Source organism: Protopterus annectens, chromosome 1.part0, assembly GCF_019279795.1.
Source record: "Protopterus annectens isolate FY-2018-M chromosome 1.part0, PAN1.0, whole genome shotgun sequence".
In the NCBI taxonomy this organism is placed as follows: Eukaryota; Metazoa; Chordata; order Ceratodontiformes; family Protopteridae; genus Protopterus; species Protopterus annectens.
This window is the reverse complement of record NC_056725.1, coordinates 479,494,631-479,519,941: the sequence shown is the minus strand read 5'-3', so window position 1 is coordinate 479,519,941 and position 25,311 is coordinate 479,494,631.

Genomic DNA, 25,311 nt, shown 5'->3' with positions numbered 1-25,311 from the left:
GCTCATTAGTACTCCAATTACCCTACTTCGGCATTTCCTTCTTTTCTTCCCCTGACCTTCCTGTTTGTGCTATTGTTCGCGGCGCATGCATCCGCTTACCGGGTTTCGGGCACGTTTTTGTCCCCGTACACATGCACTTTCGGGCACCATGTGTGCTCTCAGCTAAATGATTCTATACCTTCCTCCCCACCCCTGTCCTGCAGCTTTACTTAGCAACGGCCAGGCCAGATTTGCATTGCTACAATGTGCTTACTGCTATGGTGGCACACCCCTCTGCTGATGTCATGTATCTTCTCTGAGCCACTCCTCAGTGTTATAGCACTGCGCCGTATGGTACAACCTTCATCCGGCGGGACATTTGCGATTCAGTATTACCTGCCTCATTTGCATGGCATTGACTACTAATTCATAGTTACCGTGCCGTACACTGCCACAGGCCCTTAGCAACCCTTGCACCTTGGTTGTGGTGTTCCATGCCTAGCATTGCATATTATGGTGTAAACCTGATTTGTATTACATTGCGATTTTATGACATTTTTATATAATTTCTTTATGTTCCTGTTTGCGCACACATGCCCTGCGGTTGTACTGTGCGTTACTGTGGACATGACATTAAATGTTGTTTTTTAGGTGCTGTGCATCTTTTCTTATGCCATTGGCTGTGTATTTAGCTATTGGCATATGTTAACTTTGTAATACATGAGTCTGGTCTGCTTCCATAGCTCCGATGTTCTGTTTGGGAAAATGTAAACCGTGTTTTTTTGGTTTACATTTCCGTGGGCTTACGCTATACCTGCACCACTTCATGAATCGCTATCTGCCTTCATTTGCATGGTGCGACACTGCACATGGGGTGATTAGCATACCTATGCCGTGGGCTGCGCAGTTCTGGCATATGCCGGTAGTGTACGTGGAATTGGATCGTACCTGAATCGCTCGATGGCCATATTTGGCATTATTCTGCCTACGCTACACCTGCACCTGGTGCAAGCTTCATGAATCCCGGGGTGTGAGTGTGTAAGTGTTGAGAATGGTGATGTTTGTATGTATGCAATGTGTGCTTGTGCGAGGGGAATGTAGATTGTGTAGTGGTGGGTTTTGTGTCTGTGTCATTTTTAGTGCCACCTTGGGGTTGTTGTATATATAAGTTGCGGGGTGTGGGGGGTGCAGCCCCCCACATGGAGGGATCCCCTGCTTATATGTAGGGTAGGTGTGTGTATTTATGTTGTTTTGTTTGTTTGTTGTAGTGTGGGGAGAAATGTGTATGTGTGTGTTTGTGTGGTGTAGGGTGTGTTTAAAAGTTGCGGTTTTGAATTTCGCGGTTTTGGGGTTTTGTTATTTTGATTTTTCAGCTTTATAGTCTCGAGATACTGAAATTCGACATTTCAGTATTTCGAGATTACAGAGTGAATCCATGTAAAGCACATGTGTAGTTAATGGGCCCATGTTGTCAGTTGGGAGTACTTTCACTAAGTAAAGCACATATGTGGTTAATGGAGAAGTGTTAGCAGCTGTGATTACTGTACCTGTGTAAATCACATGTGTGGTCAATGGGCCAGTGTTACCAGCTTTGAATACTGTAACTATGTAAAGAACATGTGTGGTTGATAGGCCTGTGTTACCAGCTGTGGTAACTGTACCTGTGTAAAGCACATGTGTGGTAAATGAGCTTGTGTTATCAGCTGTGGGTATTGTAACTATGTAAAGCATATGTGTGGTTGATGAGCCAATGTTATCAACTGTGCGTACTGTATCTACATAAAGCACATATTTGACTAATCAGCCACTATTATAAACTGTAGTTACTGTAGCTATGTAAAGCACATGTTTGGCTAATGGGCTATTGTTACCAACTGTGGGTACTGTAGGTCTGTAAAGCACATGTGGCTAATAGGCCAGTGTTACCAGCTGTTCACTGTAACTATGTAATACTCATGTGGTTGATGGGCCAGTGTTACCAGCTGTGGGTACTGTAGCTATATAAAGCACATTTGTGGTTAATGGGACAGGGTTACCAACTGAGGTTACTTTAGCTATGTAAAGTACAAATGTAGATACTTGGAGAAAACATGTTCCCCAACATGGTTAATGTGGTTATATAAACAATTGGCTTGTGGTTAATTGGGAGCTCTAACTGACACAGTTAATGAGGAGTTCTTCCTGACATAGATAATGTCATTATTTGAACAATTAGTGTGGTTAGTTTGGGAGGTTAATCTCCGAGGTATTTAAAATATAGATTTGTAGGGAATCAATGTCATTCAAGTATGAGATACTCCTTCACATTAGTAAAATGACTATTGGGAGAAAACTTGTCATTCACAGGGCCTACTCCAACAACAGTTAATGAAATTAAGCAAAGCACAAATGATGGCCATGAAAGATTATTCATTACTTGATTAATGTTGCTATGAAAAGAACAGATGTGCATAATGAAGTGGAAAAATGATCATGGTTAATGAGGCTGTATAAATAATAGGAGTTATTGATGGGGTCTCTAACATGGTTACTTTGACTGAGTAAAGAAAATATACAATAGGTTCTTGAAGGATGGTCAGTAATATTGTTAATGTACATATGTTAAAACAGGCAGATATGATTTATTAGGAGGTTACCTTGACATAGCTAATGTGACTATGAAATGATCTGATGTTACTTCCAGAGGTCAGAGTACAGTTAAAGCTACATTTTATCACAATAGCTGCTTGCTAATCAGCTTCAAGAATCTGCCTGTTTGAACATGTACACTGTGCTCCTTGCTGGCAAAGAAAGAGTGGTGTGACCAAATTGCATGATTGAATTACATGCTTAAACTTCCTTTCAAGCAGGAACAGTGAGATTATTTGAAAGCACTCAAAATCCCTTGGATCTGCTTTGCAGCTATTCATGTGTTCTAACGTACCTAACTACTATGATTTAGACACAGCACTATGAATTTTTCTCAAAGATTTGTCCTTGCTCTTCCTACATTTTACTTATTTTCTTCATAAAGTTAGACCTGTTAAAGAGTACATACATTATTATATAACTAAATAAGCATCTGCAAAGATTCCTTCTTACTAACTATATGGGTCTAGTAGCTGAAAATTTTCTCTTTGGAAAAATAAGAATGTCTTCCTGTTTTTACTCACTGCCATGCTTTAGAAAGATAAATACTATAGTTTTTAATATTCAGAGTTTTACAGGAGCTTAAAGTATGACTGAGTGATTTCAGTTTAATTGAAAGAAATACACAATCTAAGACTGAGAGAACAGTAACCTAACAGTTTGTCTGCTATAGTGTGAGTTCTGTTAAGTGGTATAATTGTTACATGATTCGATTATGCTGTAACAGACTGAAATGGCTATGATTTACCGGGTTAGTGTTTTTGAACTAGATGTTATTGTTGATAAGGCTTGCCTGCAGGGCAGATATTTTTGTCCATGAATGTCTGCCCCGTGGCATGACGGGATAGGTAGATATTTTGGATGTTGCTAGGGAGTGTTGCAAATTGGCTGTGATGGGTGTTAGATAAGGTTTATAGCTGAAGAAAAAGTGAAAGAAGTGTGTCAGCAAGTAGGATATAACTTAATTGGTAAAGGGAGAGGAAGTGAAAAGGGATATTTAAGGGAAGTACTGTGGAATTGTTGAGTATTTGTAAAGGTTACATTATGTGTCAGTACTCAGGTAACCAACTGTGGTGTCTGGTACTGGTGTTGGTGGTGTATTTTTTATGGGAAGTTGGATTTTCTGTTTTGAGTAGGTCGCAGGTAGGTTTTAGCTGTGCTGTTAGAAAAGGTATAGTTGGTTTTCTAGTGGTAGAGGTTAGGCAGACAAAGTAGTGCCAGATGTTTTGGAGTAGGAGGGAAGATGGTGGTTCAGGCTAGCAATCCCTACTGTCCCACCCATTTCTGGCTGTTCCTAGGATTTGAGAGGAGAGACTGAAAGACTGGACGGGGTTCTAGAAATGGCCACCTTGCTCTCTGGGTGGTAGAGAGGCTCCCTTTGGTCTTCAGTCATGTAGACTGTGAGCTGCTTCATTTCAGACACTTTTTTTTAGAAAAAAACAAAACAAACCAAAACAGATAAACAAACAAAAACAAACAAACAAAAAAAGGCTAATTGTGTGTTTGGAGATGTGCATGACTAACACAGAAGGGGAGGGACCGGGACCTATTGTGGTAGAAACAGGTAGTTTATGTTGCTTGGCTGTGCAGGGCGTGGGCTGAGTGGGTGTAGGGTTGAGGAACTCAACGGCATCAGGGCTGAGTGTGAATGTGACAGGTTGAGGGTGGAGCAGTGGTGGCGGGTGCTTTCAAGAGTCCAATTTCTTCATGATATGTTCAGATTTTGCTGCATCAATTTGAGTTGCTTCTTATCAAGTAGTGGTTTTGCAGACGCTGCTGGGGATTAGTTGACAGATGCCAACAAAAATGGAAGAATCAATACAAAACATTTAATTAATCTGATTTGCAAGCAAGGATGTGCAGATTTAAAATCAATCATTCATTTGAGCTGTTTTCCCCCTGCCATGTTGGCTTTACCCAGGAAAACTGCTCTAAGAGGTTTCAGAGGTGTCCTTGGTGGAGTATTTGTCCTTGTTATTATGTGGACTGCTGCAAAGGTTGAGCTGCAGATTCTCAGTCTGTGGCAAGGGTGTCAGAACCATATTGTTGGGGGGGGGGGGGTGAGTGCACCCAACTTTCAACAGACTAATGGAGTATATATATATAAGACACTGAGGATTACAATCAGTAGGTAATGCCAGCCATGAGATTGTTATACTTCTTATTGTTCAAAACAGTGAAGGTTGAAGACACAGCACAGCTGTCAGAAGAGGCATAGGCAATTTTCAGAAGAGTATGTGAGTGTGTGTGTGTGTGTGTGTGTGTGTGTGTGTGTGTGTGTGTGTGTGTGTGTGTGTGTGTGTGTGTGTGTGTGTGTGTGTGTGTGTGTGTGTGTGTGTGTGTGTGTGTGTGTGTGTGTGTGTGTGTGTGTGTGTGTGTGTGTGTGTGTGAACATAAGCAAGAGTAATTATGAGAGTGCCCAAATGAGCAAGTATAAATGTGCCATTACACAAAAGTATGTGTGTGTGTGTGTGTGTGTGTGTGTGTGTGTGTGTGTGTGTGTGTGTGTGTGTGTGTGCGCCTGTGTGTGTGTACGTGTGTGTGTGTGTGTGTGTGTGTGTGTGTGTGTGTGTGTGTGTGTGTATGTGTGTGTATATACAGTGCAAGCAGTAATTCACATATAGTAAAGCCATCATTCCAGCCATTTCAGGCAGTTTTTGTTCTCAAAAAAATATGCTTAGTTTTCTCCTGGGTGCTCTGCACAAAACGCTGGGGGTAGGTGATTTATAAAGGCAAATGGCAGTTACAGAATCATTCCTGATTCAATAATTAATGGGCGCAGGATCTGTGAAAGTGTCATATGGCTATTATATCTATATGATTCCTTCACAGTCAAAGGTAATGTACTCTTATAAGCTGGACATTATACTGGGACAGTGTGTGTTTTGTAACAAAAACCTCATTACAAAATCTTTCATTTTTATATTATGAACTCATTGTTGAGCTCAAATATGGCCTTTATATGCAGCTGGTAAGTGCAGGTCTTCAGAGGGATTTTGTTGTCATGGTCTGCCACTCTGCTTGCTGTCCACCTGGGTGCAATTTACTGCACTACAAAAGGGCTGGGAGCAGCTGATGTATGAAATAAAGTGGCTGTTATAGAATCATTGATTATTGATACAATTTGTTGAGGCAGGTGACTGTATCTATCAAAGACCGATATGACCAGTGCATTTGTGTGACTCCTTCTCAGTCAAAGGTAATGTGCCAACTCAGAAGGGGACAGTCTTGTTGGGGAAATGCTTGTGTTTTATACTAGAGTTGAATTTTTTCTAATGTGAACTTCTTTTGAAGAGCTGACATATGGCCTCTTACATACAGCTAGCAAAGCCAGCATTTTAGAGGGCTTGTATTGTCAAACTCCCGCACTGTGCTTGGTTTCTACCTGCGGAGTATTTGATCTCTGCATAAAAGGACAGGTGCCAATGATATATTAAAGAAAATAGTTCCAGGATCACCTCAGATTGATTGTTGTTATAGTTTGTGCGGTTGATAGAATCTGTGACACAGATGAAAACTGTACATGCCCATATCAATGGAACCCATATGTATGTGCATTTTGTAGCTGAATGCCATAGGTTCATAGGTAAGCACTAGGCTAGGTGCCCTTGTTGACCATTAACCAGTTTCACTTTTTTTGTGCTCAAAATAACAATATCCTTTCCAATTTGGTTATAGACTGACCTTACCCATCCATCCCATGGTCGCTAATTATATATTTATATATACATACATATATATATATATATATATATATATATATATATATATATATATATATATGGTTTACTATCATAATTTTGAAAATAAAAAAAAAAAGTGTACTTATTAGCGAATTCTTTCGCCGAAAGTACACAATACCGAATGTCCCTAATGTCGGAAAACAGCTGTTAATGTCGAAAATGTCGCTCACGACATTTTCAACACTTAACACCAATCCCACCCTTCCCTTAACTCCCTAACTAGCTAGCCTAACATCCCATTTATGGTGGGGGGCTGTGCCACCCACACCGCCCTAACTTAATATTCCAACTCCGAGATCACACTACAGTGAGGAAAGGGATGTATTTCCCTAACCGCACTGTACCACGATCCCTTTATGTGAGCGAATGTTATAATTGCAAATGCACCAGTCCATTCGCAATTATACCATTCACTCACGTAACCTGCCGAAATATGAAGTATTCGAACATCTGTTGTTCGAATACTTCATAGCCGTGCAATTGCACAGCTAAATTTTAATGATAAACCTATATATATATATATATATATATATATATATATATATATATATATATATATATATATATATATATATATATATATATATATATATATATATATATATTTATATATATATATATATATATATGGGTCTACTTTATTTGCCCAAACTTCCATTTGCCCGACACCCATTTGCTCAAGACCAAATGACCGAAATTTTATTTGACCGACACTTCATTTGACCGGTACTTCATTTGACCGACAAGTATTGTTGGCCAGAAAATGGGATATGCCCCCTTCCCCAGTGTAGTGCGACCCTGGAGTTAGAATATATAGTTAGGGGGGGTTTGGGGACACAGCCCCCCACAATGGAGGTGTGGGGGCAAAGCCCCCCACTTAATTTCACATTATATTGTTTAGTTTTGCTTTAATATTGCTTAGTAAAACAAAAGTATGTGGGGGGGCTTTGCCCCCCCCAACTATATATTCTAACTCCAGGGTCACACTACACTGGGGAAGGGGGCATATCCCATTTTCTTGCCAATAATACTTGTCGGTCAAATGAAGTGTCAGTCAAATGAAATGTTGGTCAAATGAAATTTCGGTCAAATGGGGTCGGGCAAATGGGTATCGGGCAAATGGAAGTTTGGGCAAATAAAGTAGACCCATATATATATATATATATATATATATATATATATATATATATATATATATATATATATATATATATATATATAGATATATATATAGATATATATATATATGTATATACAGTAGTCTAAATAAATTGCCGTGATGCTTTTTGTGATTAAAGAGAAATGGTAATGTCTTGCTTGGTACCACTAGTAGTCTCATGTGGTCATTTGGATACTGTGGTTTTGCTTTATGTTTCACCAAATCATGCATTTTGCATTTTTTTCAACCTGACCAACAGTATGTATCTCAGTCATATCATTAGTGTGCTCTTATGAAAAAAGAACCAAAAGTTGTTGTTGTTGTGTCTTTCGGCTTTTCCCAGTTAGGGGTCGCCACAGCGGAACTCCAGTCCGCTAATGATTGGCAGTTGATTTTTACATACCGAGTTGCCAGCCCTGGCACACAACCTTCAATGAAGGAACACCCATTCACGCATGTCTCCACGCAGAAGACGCTCTAGCTGAGAGTCGAACCGGACAGCGTCTTACTGTGAGGCGACAATGCTACCTCAGCACCACCAAGAACCAAAAGTAATACTATTATATAGGAAAAAGTAGTATTTTTTGTCACTTTTATATTAGATCAAAGTACACATATTCTACATGCTTTGACAGGCCATGTGCATATTTCAGATTCTGTTGTTTGCTTCTCTTAAATAAATAAATGCCCTTTTACATTCTTAAGTCCCACTGTACCTTCCTCCTCCCTGCCTTCAGAAGCTTCTGGCACCTCTGGCCTGTGGGACGTACTTCCTTCAGAGGATGGAAAAATGGCTGAAGAGGTGGTGCAATTACCTCCTAACAGTCCCTGATCTATAGGGAAGTCTCTGAGTTTGTCTCAAAATATGCCCTTTCCCTTCTTAATTAATCTTAAGACTGGTAGGCTTGTGAGACAAAGTATTGGATTACAGTCAATAAATAATGACAATAACTGGTGCATACATCTTTAATCCAGACAATGCATATTAATTCATGTTCTCTTATTCTGTCAACTTAAGTTAATAGCACTCATATTTTTAATTAAAAATTAAAAAGAAAATAGGTGTCCCAAATTGCCCAGATTTTTATGGATTTGCCTCTGAATCTGGAGGTAAGAGACTGAGAGCTGAAATTGCATGGCTGGAATCTTATTAATAGTGACAGACAAGCAGTTCAGTGTTGGCAATTGTAGAGTGAGTTATTATTAGCAAGTGCGTTCACCCTCCACACTAATCCATCTTTAATGGGCTGAAGAGAAAAGATTGGAGAACAACTGTCATCCTCCAGTGATCACAGCTCCTTAACCTTCCACATCCAGAATCTGAAAATAAAATACCGACCCAAACGTCTTTTGTTCAGACCTAAAACTCCTCAAAATGTAGCCAGACTACAAGGTTAGCTTGCCTCTACTGACTAGTCCCGAGTCCTATGCCTCTCCAATGCTAACATTGCTGTCTCCAAACTCTCAATATCCTATTTAACCTTCAAAACGTAAACATTTCCATAATTACTAGGCACTTTAAGCATAACATAATTGACTGGTTCACCAAAGAGCTGGAAAGGCTAATGCAATTCAATGTTTAAGCCTGAAAAATATGGGAAAATGACTCCACTCCAAACTCTAGGGAGCATTGTACAAAATTGTGGAATCTTACTAAGGGAGATTTGTCTTGATTTGAGATGGGTGGTTTTATGGTTAAATTTAGCTAGTTTAGTAAGATTTCACCAAAATGTGAAATGTTACCAGACAAGCTATAAGTAATCATAAAACTACCTAACTTAAATCAAGACAAATATCCCTTAGTTACACCCCCCCCAAACAATTCTGCGTGAGGTGAACAACATCTCTGGTAGAAATTGCCCTAAACCATCTTCCTCTCTAGACTATATTCCTTGCTTTTCTGGGAGTCCCTCCCCTACAGACCAAAACATTATCCAGTGTACCTGCTCCTCCTTCCACCACAGCACTGCCCACACATTCAAACCCTAATCCCCAAGAATACGTTCCTCCTTTTAATTTTCCATAATCATAAGCAAACAAATCCCTCCTTTACTTGAACAGATACCACTAGACTCTCCCACTGGGCTGGATTATCTTTGCATTTAGTTCCTCTGTCACTGCTGAGAATACATACTGACCATAATAAAACACATTCAGAATTTCAGCCTAACAAACAGTACCATGCCCACTATTTGGAAACTGCCCTTTGTCACACCAGCTTGCTAAAGATTCCAAACGTTCCCTAGCTGTGTGGTTCCATCTCATATCCATCCTCCTCAACCTTAGTAAAATCCTTGAAAACTCATTTGCATCCAGCTTACCTCCTACTTTGACAAGTACCACTTATTATCAACAAAACAACATGGTGTTTGGGCAGGTAGAAGTGACATGACTGCTCTCTGGACATTTGCAGATGACATATACACCTACACAGCTAAAGGTAACTTCACTAGGGCAATCTTCATTGATTGATCAAACTTATCAAAGACATCAGTTACCTGTACTTCGCTAGCTCACTTATAAGACATCAGAATATGTTCAGAAACCACTATCTGGTTCAAAGATTTCCTCACAAACCAACCGGTCAGAATTAGGAAAGACTCTCCTTGACTGAGACAGCCATCACTCAGTCAGGTGTACCTCAGATTTCAATTCTGGCCCTTTGATATTTTCCGTTTCCATAAATAAATTACCAATTGACATCCCTTGACAGCAACTTCTCTTTTATGTTGATGACATGGTTATCTATTGATGTAACTCTACAGATCATTACCCAAAACTAGGTATAAGAAATGTTGCTACAACTAAACACATGGCTGTACACACACAAAAAATTCTGCTTAATCTAAAAAAATAAATAAATAAAAATATCCATGCTGTTTGGCAAGAGGTGGGACTTTCTAAAGCCAATGCTACACTCCATATCAAAGATCTTGACAACAGCCACATTGAATACACTACTTCAGTGAGATACCTTCGACTCTGGCTTGAACAGTCTCTCAGTTTACAAGACTACATACAGAAACTCAGAACAAAAGTTAACAACTTACTATTCTGGGCCGAAAGGATATTTCATTTCATATCACAACCCACATGGGCAGCTATAGTCAAAGTGGTACTAGTTGCTCTTCTTGACTATGGCCCTCCCCTGTTTGTCACTGCCATAAAGAAATATTACTACCTTACAAACACTCTCAAACAAAATCTATTTCATACAAACTCCTCTTCACATGAACATCATTGTGACACCCTTCAAAAGGTAAACTTGCTACCCATTCAAGACAGTGCTAACCTCCTTCTTGGCTCCATTCTCTTCATACCCTTCCACCAAGATACCTCATCATATCTCATAATGAGACTTATCACAAACAACCTTAGAAACCAAATCTCAGTTTGTCTTAGTTCATAGGTTCATAGGTAGGTACTAGGCTATTGGCTCTAGGGCCTATACAAGCCTAGCCAAAAAGGTACCCTAGCTTTCGCCACCCAAGAAAATTATTTTCCTGTGCCCCTGTCAAGCAGAACCACAGAAGTGATCCCTGGGGTGAATTTCCTATTACCCATCCAATCTTTAATATTTTTCTCGAAGCGTGCTAATGAGGAGATCTGTTTGACATAGATAGGTAGTCTGTTCCAGAGTATGGGAAGTCTCTGGGACAGGAATCTATCCCTCCAGCATGTTCTATTTATTGTGGCGACAAGGTTTAGGTCCCTAGAGCATATAGCTTGGAGGGATTGAGATTTCTTTAAGTGGAGCATGTCCAACAGCTCTGGGTTTGACATAGCTTTGTATGTTAGGCAGAGATCGCCTCTGAGTAGGCGATATGCGATGGAGTAAAGCTGGAATTTTTTTAGTCGGTCTGTGTAGGGCATCTGTTTGAGGCCAGTAATCCTCTTTGTGAGGTATTTCTGCAGCCTTTCCAGTTGTTGTAGATGTCTTGTGAGGTACATACCAAAAGGTGCATTGTACTCTATAATGGGTCTAATGAGTGATGAGTAGAGGGGAACAATGATCTATTTTTTCTGGATGAGAAACCTTTTGTGATGAGGTGTGCCACGTAGAAGGATTTCCTGACCAATATGGCAATGTGATTATCAAAGGAGAGACTACTTTTTAAATAAAGATATTTAAAGACTAGTCTTTAAATATCTTCCTCAAAATTACATTCCAATCACCACAGCTTCACCATTATTGCCCCTAAATTGTTAACATTGCTTCCACACTACCTCTCTGAAGTCATAGACTGTAAACACTTCAGACCTCTGTTCAAACATAATTTATTCAAACATTTTGAATACAAATGTCAGACTGTAAGCCAGATCACCTGTCTACTCATCCTGTATTGCTAACTCTTTCACTTAAACTGCACCCCGTGAACTTCTCTGACTTATAAACTGCATCCCTCTCTACTTTTTCAATTCCTTCATTCATTCCAACTCCCACTTTCCCCCTTTTTAACCTTTAGATCTTCACCTATACTGTACTTTACTTTTACATTACTCATTCTTAGCTTCTAAGCAACCGTGCAAAATGTTACCATCTCACTTGATTACAGACATCTACCTACACTACTGGTTAACAACAAACCTGTAATTAAACAATTATTTGTTTTCTTTTGCAAACTTGTTGAGTTGGAAATCCTCTGCCTTAACATGTAATATTGTATCCTTCCCTCATACTCCGCTGTAGTGATGTGAACATTACTTGTAAATATGAACATGTTCTATATGTTGTGCATGCCTTATTTTATATTCTAGCTTAACTATTTTACTATTTGACTATGTTATTACTACAGTGTTTCTAATCCAGGTTCAACCTGCAAGTGGTCAAAATCTCCCCTAGTAACTAAATTACAATAAAATAAAAGAAATAAAATAAAATAAAACAATGGTGTCTATATTCATTCGCCAAAGTCTAACTTCAGTGAACATCCATTCAGCGACCATGCTTCAACATTGTTATTTCTTCGGCTTTTCTCGGTTAGGGGTCGTCACAGTGGAACACCGGTCCGCTAATGATTGGCAGTAGATTTTCACGGTGCTGAGGTGCTAGCTTGATGCCCAACCTTCAACGAAGGCATGCCCATTCACGCATGTCTTTCGAATGCCACTCGACCACGGGGAGGACATGCAGACTCCATACAGAAGGCGCTCCAGCTGAGAATCGAATGGGAGAACCTCTTGCTGTGAGGCGACAATGCTACCGCTGCACTACCGTGGCTAACAAAAATTGATTCAGTGATTTGCTGAATTTACCAAGGGCAAAGAAGTAGTTGGTCAGCTACTCAACTTTGCCCTTTTCTCTACTGTAGTACGATCTCAGAGTTGGTATATATATATAGTTAGGGGGGTGTGGGGGTTCAATTTAGTTTTGTGTCAGTCCATTGTCTTGCAAGGCAAGTATTTACTTGCCCTTGGTAGATTCAGTGAATCACCAAAATGATTTTCATTGAAGTGCGGTCTCTGAATAGGTGTTCACTGAAGTTAGACTTCGGCAAACTACTATAGACCCAATTAATGGTAATTACTAACCTCTGGCTTTAGTATTAAAAAAGAGGGTACCTGCTTTAGGTTACTAATGTTTTGTTTATTTTGCAGATGGCAGATGTTTAGGAATTTGAAAGGGAAGTGGAACATACATCTCAGGTATCCAGATTTTTGCTTCTCATTTTTGGTCTTTTCTTCATAAAATTTGTGTTTTTTGGGTAAATCATTGAGGATTGAAGTCCCTAAATAATGGCAAACATTTAAGTTTCAGACTTCATACCCTTCAAAAAATACATGCTAATATAAAACCTGTTATTCTAACAACTTTCTAAGTTTATAAGAGATATATTTAAAAATTGTCCCAGTTTTTAGGCCTTTGCTCCCTGTTATTTTTAGCTTTCCCCACATTTCTTGAATTTAGAGTTTGAAAGGCATAAAGCAGAATGATATGCAGGCGAATATTTCCAGCAGGTGTTGAGTCACATTCAAGATGAAGGTGCAGACCAACCCAACCGGTCGAGGGGTGGAAAACACAGTGGGCAGCTCACAGGGTTCCAGTGGTGGAAAACCTTTGGTGAGTGGGAGAGAGAAAGTGGAAGAGTGGAGGAAATACTAGCGTGGGAGATTCAGTGTAGCCTTAGGCCACTGCAGGTAATGGTTTGGGTAATGCTGTTGTTTGTGACTTGGGGAATGTACAGTTAACAGATTGATACCTAATGGGCATATTGCTGGATTTGAATGTGGAAGGTAGGTTGTATCTGCAGGAGTTGCTAAGTGGAAGTAACCTGGAGTCAGGTCAGGCAAGGTCAGCAGGGCAGTCAGGAGTGGAGCAACAGGTCAATTTAGGAGAGGTAGGCTTGATGGGGAAGAGAATAGCTTACTGCAATTCCCTTTGGGGCTACTTGGGCATGAGGATAGTCAAGGTCAAATAGCGAGTGTTTTTTACTGGGGGCCAGCAAGGTGAGCAGGCCTTGCTAACAGGAAGTCAGTGCAGGTTTATTACACAGCACATCCCTGCAGTATTGAAAGAAAAGACTTGCAAGTAAGAATATGTCAATGTGTTTAACTAGTTGGATGTAGATGGAGCTCAAAGGATAGAGTAGGTGTAAGCTCCATGTTTAAAGGACCTAAAAGTACCTTTGCCATTCTTGAGAAAGAGACAAACAGTTAGCTTTAGGGCTTGCACCTGAAACAACTGGGTTTATCTATATGGAACAAGCACTTCCATCATTGAGTATTTCTTGACAATTAAGGAATCTTAAAGACTTAAGAGAGGTAATGTATAGCCCTGATATGATCAACATTTCAGGAAGATAAAGGTCATGGACAAGACTTTGAGGTGGGATTGTAGACATATAGATATGTTGTTAGGGTCGATGATTCCCAGGGAGGGAGTAGTGGCTAAGGGAGCAGTAGACAGAGAAAAAGCATGCTGGGCTTTCAGTTTTGGCCTGTGAACAGGTTTACAAGTAATTGTTAATTTTGTGGTTGGTGGCAGATGCTGGCACAAAGAAGGCTGGCAAGCAGGCCAGAGATTGCTTGCGGAGCAAGAAGGGCACAAAGGGGGTATCAAGCAATGTCAGTTTTAGAAAAAGAGGTATGCTTAGTGCTCCTAGGGGTCAATTGCCATTTTTGGGGGCTGGTGGGCTAGCCAACTCCCCCTCCTCATATTCATGCACATGTGGTGGGTGATTCAGTTAAACTGTATAAGAATCTGTAGCCAGTAAAGGGTTAGAAAATGACAATGCAGAATTAGTAGATAAGGAAGCACTTACAGGTAAAGAGATGGGTCCTTTACTGGCACTGCTATTTCCATCTTATTGGATATCTCCGTTAAGGCAGGTGCCAGAAAGGAAACAACGTGACGAAATTCAGCTAATGCCCATATTGATACAATGGTCTATTTCTGAGTTTCAAATGAAGTCACGCTTTTATTTTTTTTAGCTATTATTATAACAATCAACGTTTTTGGTCAGTCAGTGTGCCTATATATGTAGCAAGCAACACTCCTATCTTATTATTAGAAACATTATGGTCTTTTATTTATGGGGGGTGAACAAAGGACACAAACTCACATGGAAGGGAACTTTCTTATAACATGAGGTGAGACCCCCTGCTCAACTTTTACTCGGTCTTGTACGACACGCATTCTCATTTCCAAGTCACAATTGTGTCAGGAAAATGTAATAGACCTTTTCCCCTTAACCTCTGTAGACTTGGAATTATAAAACTACAGTGAAGGGCTGTGAGAGGCACAATCCCAACATGAAGGGATCATGAAACCTAAGGAATAGCTATAAACAACTCATTCCTTTCCTTTCCTTTGTTTTGTATTGAATCAGTAATGCATATACTTTTGTTGACAGATGCAGTTTGCAATGAATAAAGTCTTGTGGAAGTACTAAAAGCTTCTATGTACATTTATTGTCTGAAGCAGCAGTAGTTTTATCTGTCATGTAATATTCATCTATGTGAACTGTCAAACAAGTACATTTTCATTTATGTGCAATTGGCCAAGTGGTGCAGTGGGCAAGGTGTTTGCCTTTTACCTAAGGTGCAAGCTTTGATTCTCACCACTAGAAAGAGTGTGACTCATTGAGAATATATACTTTTATACACTCAAGTGTGATAGCCATTTCTGTGCATTTAAGATTTTTCGATTGTATCTGCTTTATTTTCTGAAAAAACAAACAAAAAAAAAAACAAAAAAATAAGCTTGTTTCCCACCTTTCTAAGCTAGTATAGTCCAATGTTCAGGTTAGTGCTGAATTCAGGGTTGTGTTACATGTTTCTGTGTTTGCCCATACCTTACTTGGATAGAAGGAAGTTTCTCTGTTCTCCTGTGAGAGAGGGGAGCTTTGAGCAGCCTATCTGTCCCTGGAGGAGTGGTTTCAGCCCAGAAATTAGTAGTTTATTGGCCATTTTGGGCTAATTTCTATCTCTTTCATTTCCCTGCTATAAAACCTGCATGCCGGGCAATGCCGGTTAGCTAGGGTATAACTATTCCCGGCTCCACAAAGTCTACTCTTCAATTTTTCCCTTGAAACTAGACAAACTTTCAACTTAAGCACTCAAACCATTCACTTCTCAGCCTGGCACTTGCTCAAAACTCATAGCAAGCACTAATATACCTTAGCACTATACCCCCTATACCATAGAGAAGGACAGCACTCTCTATTCGACCTTACCACCTAATCAGTAAAACAGTTCACTGTACCTATCCAGGCATGTCCAAGGGGCAGTTTCAGGTGTACTCTCTGGTCCAACTGGTGAATCTGGGCATTTAGAGGCAATGTTACAACTGCCTCGTGTACACAGACAACCCTCTCCTCCTACCACCAAACCCTAATACATGCGAGAGATGCAATTATACAGCCAAACTGGAGGCTAAGCTCTCTCAACCCAAGACTGGACCAGACAGTCAAGAGGAGAAGGAAATTACTTGCATCACACCACCAGTCTCACATAAACCTATGAAACCAGCACTAGCAAAAAACACACATAAATACATGAAAACATACTCAGAGGCTCTAAATAAAAATCTGCAAAGGCAATAGAGACCCCCAAAGCAGACATCCAAGCAACCTCCACCCTCTAACACAAACCATGAAACACATACTTCACAAAACCAGTGTGCCACGCAATCACAGCCCTTAAGGCAAAATAACATACCCAACACACTAGTAATAGGTGACTCTATAGTCAGGCACACTGACGTCCCACTCACTAGGCTGAACAAGGAGAAGGTCACTGTTAGCTGCCTATCAGGTGCCAGGATCCGCCACATAACACAAGCACTCAGGTCACTCCAGAACAAGTACAAATACGACTCTGTCATTGTCCATGTTGGTGTGAATGACCTGAGCGGTACCTCCCTGGACTGCATGAAAAGAGACATGGAAAAGCTCTCTGATCATATAGCCCAGGCTGGTATGACCCTGACCCTGAGTAGCATCCTGCCCTCACCAAGAATGATACCACGGTATAAAGAAAAAATTATCAATTTCAACAATTGGCTAAGCTTCTGGTGTCATTTAAAGGGGATCCAGTGTCTGTCAGCCTGGGATGACATGCTCGACAAGCCACGCTGCTTCACTAGAGATGGCTTGCAGCTGTCACCCTTAGGCTTTCAAATACTGGCCAAGGCTCTTGCCACCCCCATAGTGCCTTTCTTAGCAAGGCTCAAAAGACAATCCCACTGCCATAAATAGCACAAGTAACAAAAAACTGAGGGTAATGCTACTCAATGCCAGAAGTCTAAACCTCAAAATGCATGCACTCGAGGCACTCCTCAGTATGGAGAAAATCAATATATGTGCAGTAACAGGCACCTAGTTTAAGGCTCCAAAGAGCACCCCAGCAGTACCAGGCTACAACTCATACCATACATTTCGGCCACAAAACCTGGACTGAAATACAAAAGGTGGGGGCGTATCCATATTCATCAAGGATACCCACACCTCCAGGTTAGTGGCACAGCATGATGCTTCAGAGATCATCCACGTGCAACTAACAACAGGCAAAACTGCAGTTCAAATTGTAGCTTGCTACAGATCACCCACCATGTCCCAGGACCCCCATTCCTCATTTCTGGAAATACTGGGAAACATAAAGGTCCTACCAAACACCCTGATATTGGGTGATTTCAATTACCCAAACATTAACTGGGAGAACTACTCAAGTACTAACTCCCTTGCCCAACATTTCCTAGAATTTCTAAACTCAAAAGCCCTGGATCAACTGGTCAACATCCCCACCAGAGGTGACAACATATTGGACCTGGTCATCACCAACATGAGTGACCGGTGATCCACACCTGAGATCAACCCCTCACTGGTTAAATCTGACCATAAACTAATTACTCTGGATATCCACATTCCAACCCCACCCCCGGTCAAAGAAACCACTGTGAAAAACTTTTCAAAAGCCAACTTCACATTATTTAAGACCAAGGTGGAAAGTTTCAAAGCTCCCATGCTAAAGGATAATGCTGCCCAAGCAGCAAAATAATTTACTAATGCACTCTACGGGCACTTACAAGAATGTGTGGATCATGCTATCCTAAGCAAAACCAAGACTCACTCCTCCAAGAAAAGGAAACCAGTCTGGTGAACCCCTGCCATAAACAAGCTATACAATAGAAGGAGGAAACTATTACAGAAAAGAGTAAAATCCCAAGAAGGGAAGACATCCCTGATCAGTATCAGCAAGAAATTACGATCCCTCATAAAATCATCCAAGGCGAGCTTCAAAAGAAAAATTGCCAAGGACTCCAAAGATAACCACAAGGCATTCTTTAGCTATGTCAAGAATCTAAGTGGCAATTCTCAGATCTGCTTGGAGTTAGTGCAGAATGGCACAAAATACACTGAACCAACCAATATTGCCAACATCCTGGCAGACAGGTTCAGTGCAAACTTCACTCCCTCTCACCCTCAAAAGGGCCCATAACCATACCAGAAGAATGTAGTGCCCCTGAAATCACAGACACTCAGGTTAAAACAGCCATCTCTAAAGCCAAAAGCACAGCATCAATGGGACCAGATGGTGTCCCAGGCTGTATCCTACACAAGCTCAAAGATGAACTAACCCCTCACCTAAACACACTGCTCAAACTCAGCCTCTCCACAGGCTATGTGCCCATAGAGTGGTGCACATAATGGTTATCCTGCTTCACAAAGGTGGAGCCACAACAGACCATGGAAATTATTGCCTATAAGCCTGACTAGCTTGGTCTGTAAGGCTATGGAGTGCATCATCATGGATCTCATTAACAGTTCGGCTTTGTTAAGGGCAGATTATGCCTCCTAAACCTGGTGGACTTTTTTGAGATAGTTACCAAGGCTACAGATGAGGGGAAAGGTGGTCCGCACAGCCTACCTAGACCTCACAAAGGCCTTCAACACCATTCCCCATTCTGGTATTATAGACAAGCTCACCAGCCTGAACATAAACCCCTATGTCAGGAGATGGGTAGCCAACTGGCTCACGGACAGAACCCACATGGTAAGAGTTACGGGAACTAGGTCTGACTCTAAACTGGTTACAAGTGGCATTCCCTAGGGCTCAGTCCTAGGACCCCTCCTGTATGGCATATACTTCTCAGAAGTACAGGCAAGCAGAGGAGGACTATGGCTGACCAAGATCACAGACGACTGCAAACTAGGCACTATAATTGACTCTTTAGCTGACACAGCCATTCTCCAAAAGACTCTCACTGAGACAGATACTTGGTGTCAGAACCATGGCCTCAAGCCAAATGCCAAAAAGTGCATAGTCATCCCCTTTGGAAAAAACAAAGTCCCCACAAACTACCACATAGGTGGTAGCTCCCTAAATATGGAAGACGTAATAAGGGATCTGGGGACCCAAGTAGATAGTAATCTCTCCTTTGATAATCACATTGCCAAAGTGGTTAGAAAATCCTTCTATGTGGCCCACCTAATCACAAAAGGGTTTGCATCCAGATCAAAAGAGGTCATTGTGCCCCTCTGCGCATCACTCATCAGATCCATCATAGACTACAATGCCCCATTTGGGATATACCTTACAAGACACCTGCAACAGCTGGAAAGACCACAGAAGTACCTCACCAAGAGGATCACTGGCCTAAAACAGATGCCTTATGCAGCTCGACTGAAGAAACTCCAGCTGTACTTGGTTGCATACCACCTACTCAGAGGTGATCTCTGCCTGACATGCAAGGCCATGTCCAACCCAGAATTGATGGACATGCTCCACCTAAAGAAAACCATATCCCCTTGAGCCACACGCTCTAGGGATCTAAACCTCACCACAACAATAAATAGGATGTGCTGGAGGGATAGATTCCTGTCCCAGAGACTTCCCATGCTCCGAAACAAGATTCCAATCTACATTAGGCAGAGCTCCTCGCTAACACTCTCAAGAGAAACCTTGACGAGTGGATGGGAAACAGAAAGTTTGCCCTGGGGATCACTTCAATGGCTCTGCTGGACAGAGGCGCAGGGGAATAATCTAAGGGGGTGGCGAAAGCCAATACATTCTGGCTAGGCTTATAGATGCCTTTGGGCAGATAGCCTAGTACCTACCTATGAACCTATGAATCTATTTATGTGTTGATTAAAGATGCTTCAAATAATTGTTTGTCTGGATGCCTGATTACAAGTAACAGTGCATAGTCAACATAGTATTCACATTGTGGTTGCCATGGTAGAGCACTGAACACAACTTGACCAACTGCAGGCACAAACTATGAAAATAAGCATGCACACATCTGTGCAGTGTGGAAGCAGAGTGTAAGTGTGCATGTGTCCTGTGAAAATAAACATGCACACATCTGTTCAGTGTGAAAGCAGAGTGTAAGTATGCATGTGTCCTGTGAAAATAAACATGCACAAATATGTGCAGTGTGAAAGCAGTGTAATTGTGCATGTGTCCTGTGAAAATAAACATGCACACATCTGTGCAGTGTGAAAGCAGAGTGTAAGTATGCATGTGCCGTGTGAAAATAAACATGCACAAATCTGTGCAGTGTGAAAGCAGAGTGTAAGTGTGCATGTGTCCTGTGAAAATAAACATGCACACATCTGTGCAGTGTGAAAGCAGAGTGTAAGTGTGCATGTGTCCTGTGAAAATAAACATGCACACATCTGTTCAGTGTGAAAGCAGAGTGTAAGTATGCATGTGTCCTGTGAAAATAAACATGCACAAATATGTGCAGTGTGAAAGCAGTGTAATTGTGCATGTGTCCTGTGAAAATAAACATGCACACATCTGTGCAGTGTGAAAGCAGAGTGTAAGTATGCATGTGTCCTGTGAAAATAAACATGCACAAATCTGTGCAGTGTGAAAGCAGAGTGTAAGTGTGCATGTGTCCTGTGAAAATAAGCATGCACACACCTGTGCAGTGTGAAAGCAGAATATAAGTGTGCATGTGTCCTGTGAAAATAAACATGCACAAATCTGTGCAGTGTGAAAGCAGAGTGTAAGTGTGCATGTGTCGTGTGAAAGCAGAGTGTAAGTGTGCATGTGTCATGTGAAAATAAACATGCACAAATCTGTGCAGTGTGAAAGCAGAGTGTAAGTGTGCATGTGTCCTGTGAAAATAAACATGTACAAATCTGGGTAGTGTGAAAGCAGAGAGAGAGAGCGAGAGAGAGAGAGGGAGAGAGAGCGTGAGTGTGTTTGTGTGCCCTGTGATAATAACCATGTACTAATATGCACAGTGTGAAAGCAGAGAGATAAAGAGAGTGTGTGTTTGTCTGCATGCATGTCCTGTGAAAATAAATATTCACAAATATGTGTAGTGTGAAATCAGGGAGAGAGGGAGAGAGAGAGTGTGTATATGTGTGTGTGTGTGTGTGTGTGTGTGTGTGTGTGTGTGTGTGTGTGTGTGTGTGTGTGTGTGTGTGTGTGTGTGTGTGTGTGTGTGTGTGTGTGTGTGTGTGTATATGTGCACATCCTGTGAAAATAAACATGCACTAAAATGTCAAAACATAAAAAGTGAATAAATTAAAAATGCTCCAAGTCAGAACCACGGACTCTTAATGACTTTTATTATAAAATAGATTAAGTGCTTTAGTCCTTTTAAATCTAGGACTTCTTCAAAATCAACGTTTCCCCATCCTTAACCCATTTATATAATCCAAAATCCACTTGAATTGAACACCATATTAATTTAAAGAGATAGTACAAAATTTTTAAAATCACTTAAACACATTAAATCTCTCTACACATAAAACAAAAATCAAATGATAAAAAGCCTTCATAACAAACATTTTTAATACATATTAGCTCTCTAATTTAATATGGGCTGCAAAGAAATATGTTCATTAATCCCCGGAGGATGTGATGCATGTAACTTCAGCTACCGTCTAACCTCCCTCTCTTATAAAATCTCACCATTGTCTTCTTCCCTGTGATTTGCCTTAATGTGGTCCAAAATTGCAAATTAAAATTTTTTGAAATTAGGGTATACTTTAGAATGCTTAAATAATGCATTATTTTCATTCTTTTTTCCAATATGATATAAGTGTTCATAAATTCTCTTTCTTAATGCCCATTTGGTTTTACACACTTAAAAGGCTGGACATGTAGAGCATTTAGCTAAATGAGTCACTTTGCAAGTCTGGCAGCTCCCTTTTCTAAAATTGATTTTTGACCTTATTCTATTTTCTAGGGTAATGTAACTTGATTCTAAAATATAATTACACTGAGCTCAACACCCACACTTTTTAGTCCCTATACTTTGTTTCTTACTCACAAAATTCATTTCTCTCAGAACTTCCTTTAAGATTTAATCCTGTCTTAAAAATAAAGGCTTTTTATCATTTTACTTTTGTTTTATCTGTGGAGAGATTTAATGAGTTCAAGTAATTTTAAATATTCTGTACTGTCACTTTAAATTAATATGGTGTTCAATTACAGTGGATTTTAGACTATATAAATGGGTTAGGGATGGGAAAACATTGCTTCTGAAGAAGTCCTAGATTTAAAAGGACTAAAACACAATCTGTTTTATAATAAAAGCCATTAAGAGTGCATGGTTCTGACATGGAGCATTTTTAATTTATTCACTTTTTATGTTTTGAGTTGTTGGAATGCTTTGGTTTAGAGTATATGCACTAATATGTGCTGTGTGAAAGCAGAGAGTGCATGTGTTTGTGGGTATGCGTGTCCTATGAAAATAAACATACACTAATCTCGTGCAGTGTGAAAGCAGAGTGTGTGAGTGTGTGTGTGTGTGTGTGTGTGTGTGTGTGTGTGTGTGTGTGTGTGTGTGTGAGACCTGTGAAAATAAACATGCACTAATACGTGCATTGTGAAAGCAGAGAGAGAGAGAAAGAGTATGTGTGTGTGTGTGTATGTGTGTGTGTGTGTGTGCATGCATGTGTGTGTGTGTGTGTGTGTGTGTGTGTGTGTGTGTGTGTGTGTGTGTGTGTGTGTGTGTGTGCACATGTCCTGTTAAAATAAACATGCAATCATCTGTGCAGTGTGAAAGCAGAATGTGAATGTTTATGTGTTCTGTGTCAATAAACATGCACTAATATGTGCAGTGTGGAAGCACAGAGACTTTGTGTGTGCATGTGTGTGTCCTGTGAAAATAAACATGTACTAATATGTGCAGTGTGAAAGCAGAGTGTTAGTGTGTGTGAGTCCTGTGAAAATAAACATGCACTAATACATGCTTTGTGAAAGCACACAGAGAGGGAGAGAGTGTTTGTGTGTGTGTCCTGTGAAAATAAACATGCACTAATATGTGCAGTGGGAAATCAGTGTGTGTGTGTGTGTGTGTGTGTGTGTGTGTGTGTGTGTGTGTGTGTGTGTGTGTGTGTGTGTGTGCAGTATAATGAAATATGCACTAATCTCTGCTGTGTGAAAGCAAAATGTGTGTGTGTGTGTGTGTGTGTGTGTGTGTGTGTGTGTGTGTGTAAAGTGGCAATAAAAGAAACAATGCATTTTATGTGTGCTACAATAAAGGAATGCAAGCAGCAGTAAATTCTTTTGCAAACTGCTTATAGAATTTACATGCAGCTCCAAAAATATCAATGAAAATAACATTTGTATTTGGTAAGCACCCATTCTGAAGGTAATTACTTGGATCCTTGTATATGCTGCACTTTCTTTTTCTTTTTCATTTAAGATTTTCCTTTGAAAAAAAATTAAGTACACTACAGAACATTTTTTCAATTTGCAGTTACCGTAGAAAGACTTAAATAAAACTTTAGAATACACAATCCCCGGGATTCATGAACCTTGCACCAGGCGCACGCATGGCGTAAGCGCCACAACGCTAGACATGGCTGCCGAGCAATGCAGGTATGATCCAAACCCACGTGCATCAGCGGCGTACGCCGGAGTTGTGCCGCCTCTGGCGTAGGTATGTTAAATACCCCATGTGCGGTGTTGCACCATGCAAATGAAGGCAAGTAGCGATTCACGAAGTGGCGCAGGCGTAGCATAACAGCACGGCAATGTAAACCAAAAAAAACGGTTTACATATATCCAAACATGACATAGGAGTAACGGAAGGCTGCCAACGTCATGTGTCATAGTGGTGCAACATGGCAATGTGGAAAGAAACCGAGAATGTCAAAAGAAAACATGCAGAAAATGTAAATAACGACATAAATGTTATGTACGCAAAACACAGCAGAACCCCAGGACATGTCCGCGGAAGGTGAGGAACAATGAAGTAATATGACAATGCCATAAAAGAGCAGTATAAGACACATCAGCATCACAGCCACAATACACCATAGTATGAATGGAAAGCCACAACCACAGCCCAAGGGTTGCCAAGGAGTGGCGTCGGTGTCTGGCGCCGTAACCATGTATTAGTAGTCAATGCCATGCAAATGAGGCAGATAATACTGAATCGCAAAACCCCGCTGGCGTAAGGCTGCACCAAACGGCGAGCGGTAAAACACCGAGGAGTGGCCTAGAGGGAATACCTGTCAATCGCAGAGGGTGTGCCACTGTAGGAGGAAGCACATTGGAGCCCAGCAAACCTGGGCTGTACAATGCACATCACAGCATCAGGACCGGCGTGTGAGGAAATAGATGCGCTGAGAGTATACAATGCGCGCACAGATGCATGTGCACGAGGATGACTACGTTCCCCAAACCAGTCATGTGACGGCCGCCCTGTCAACAACCATGGATACAGGAAGGTGATGCGGAGAATATGAGGAAATGCGGAAGCAGTGTAATTGGAGTCGTAATGAGCAATTAACACCAATCAACCGACGAAGGGCAATCGGCGGCAGCTGACAACTCTGCATGCAGAAACCTGCAAAACGGGAAAGGGGAGGAATATGAATGCAAAGAAAGTAGTGGATGTTGCAGAAATGCAAAGAGCGAAGAACCGATACAGCACAGCCAAGGAGAGAGTTAGCATAACGGCGGGGTGACAAAATGCATGACATGTCATGTGCCTGCAGGATGCACTCCTGTAAATAGTAGGTGCAACGTGCAGAAACAGTAAAGTAAGGTGTAAAGCTAAACCAATGCAGGCAAGTGTAATGTAACACCAAAGGCAACAGCGTTGCAGTGCCAACGGTAAAACACGGAAGATAACCCACAGATACGGCAGCAGAGACACACCCAATGACATCACCGGGTGTACAGCACAACACTATAAAGTGGGAATGCACACAACACACAGCGCGAATTCCCAAACGCTTCGCCTTACGGTGTAAACACACGATGAACTTTTAAAATGTATATGTTGGGTGCTGCCGTGGCCGTGATGCATCGGCATGTGTTAGAGACAGACGGAGTTGCGGAGGAGGGTGCCGACAACTACCGGAGGCCTCAGAGGAGAAGGAGAGT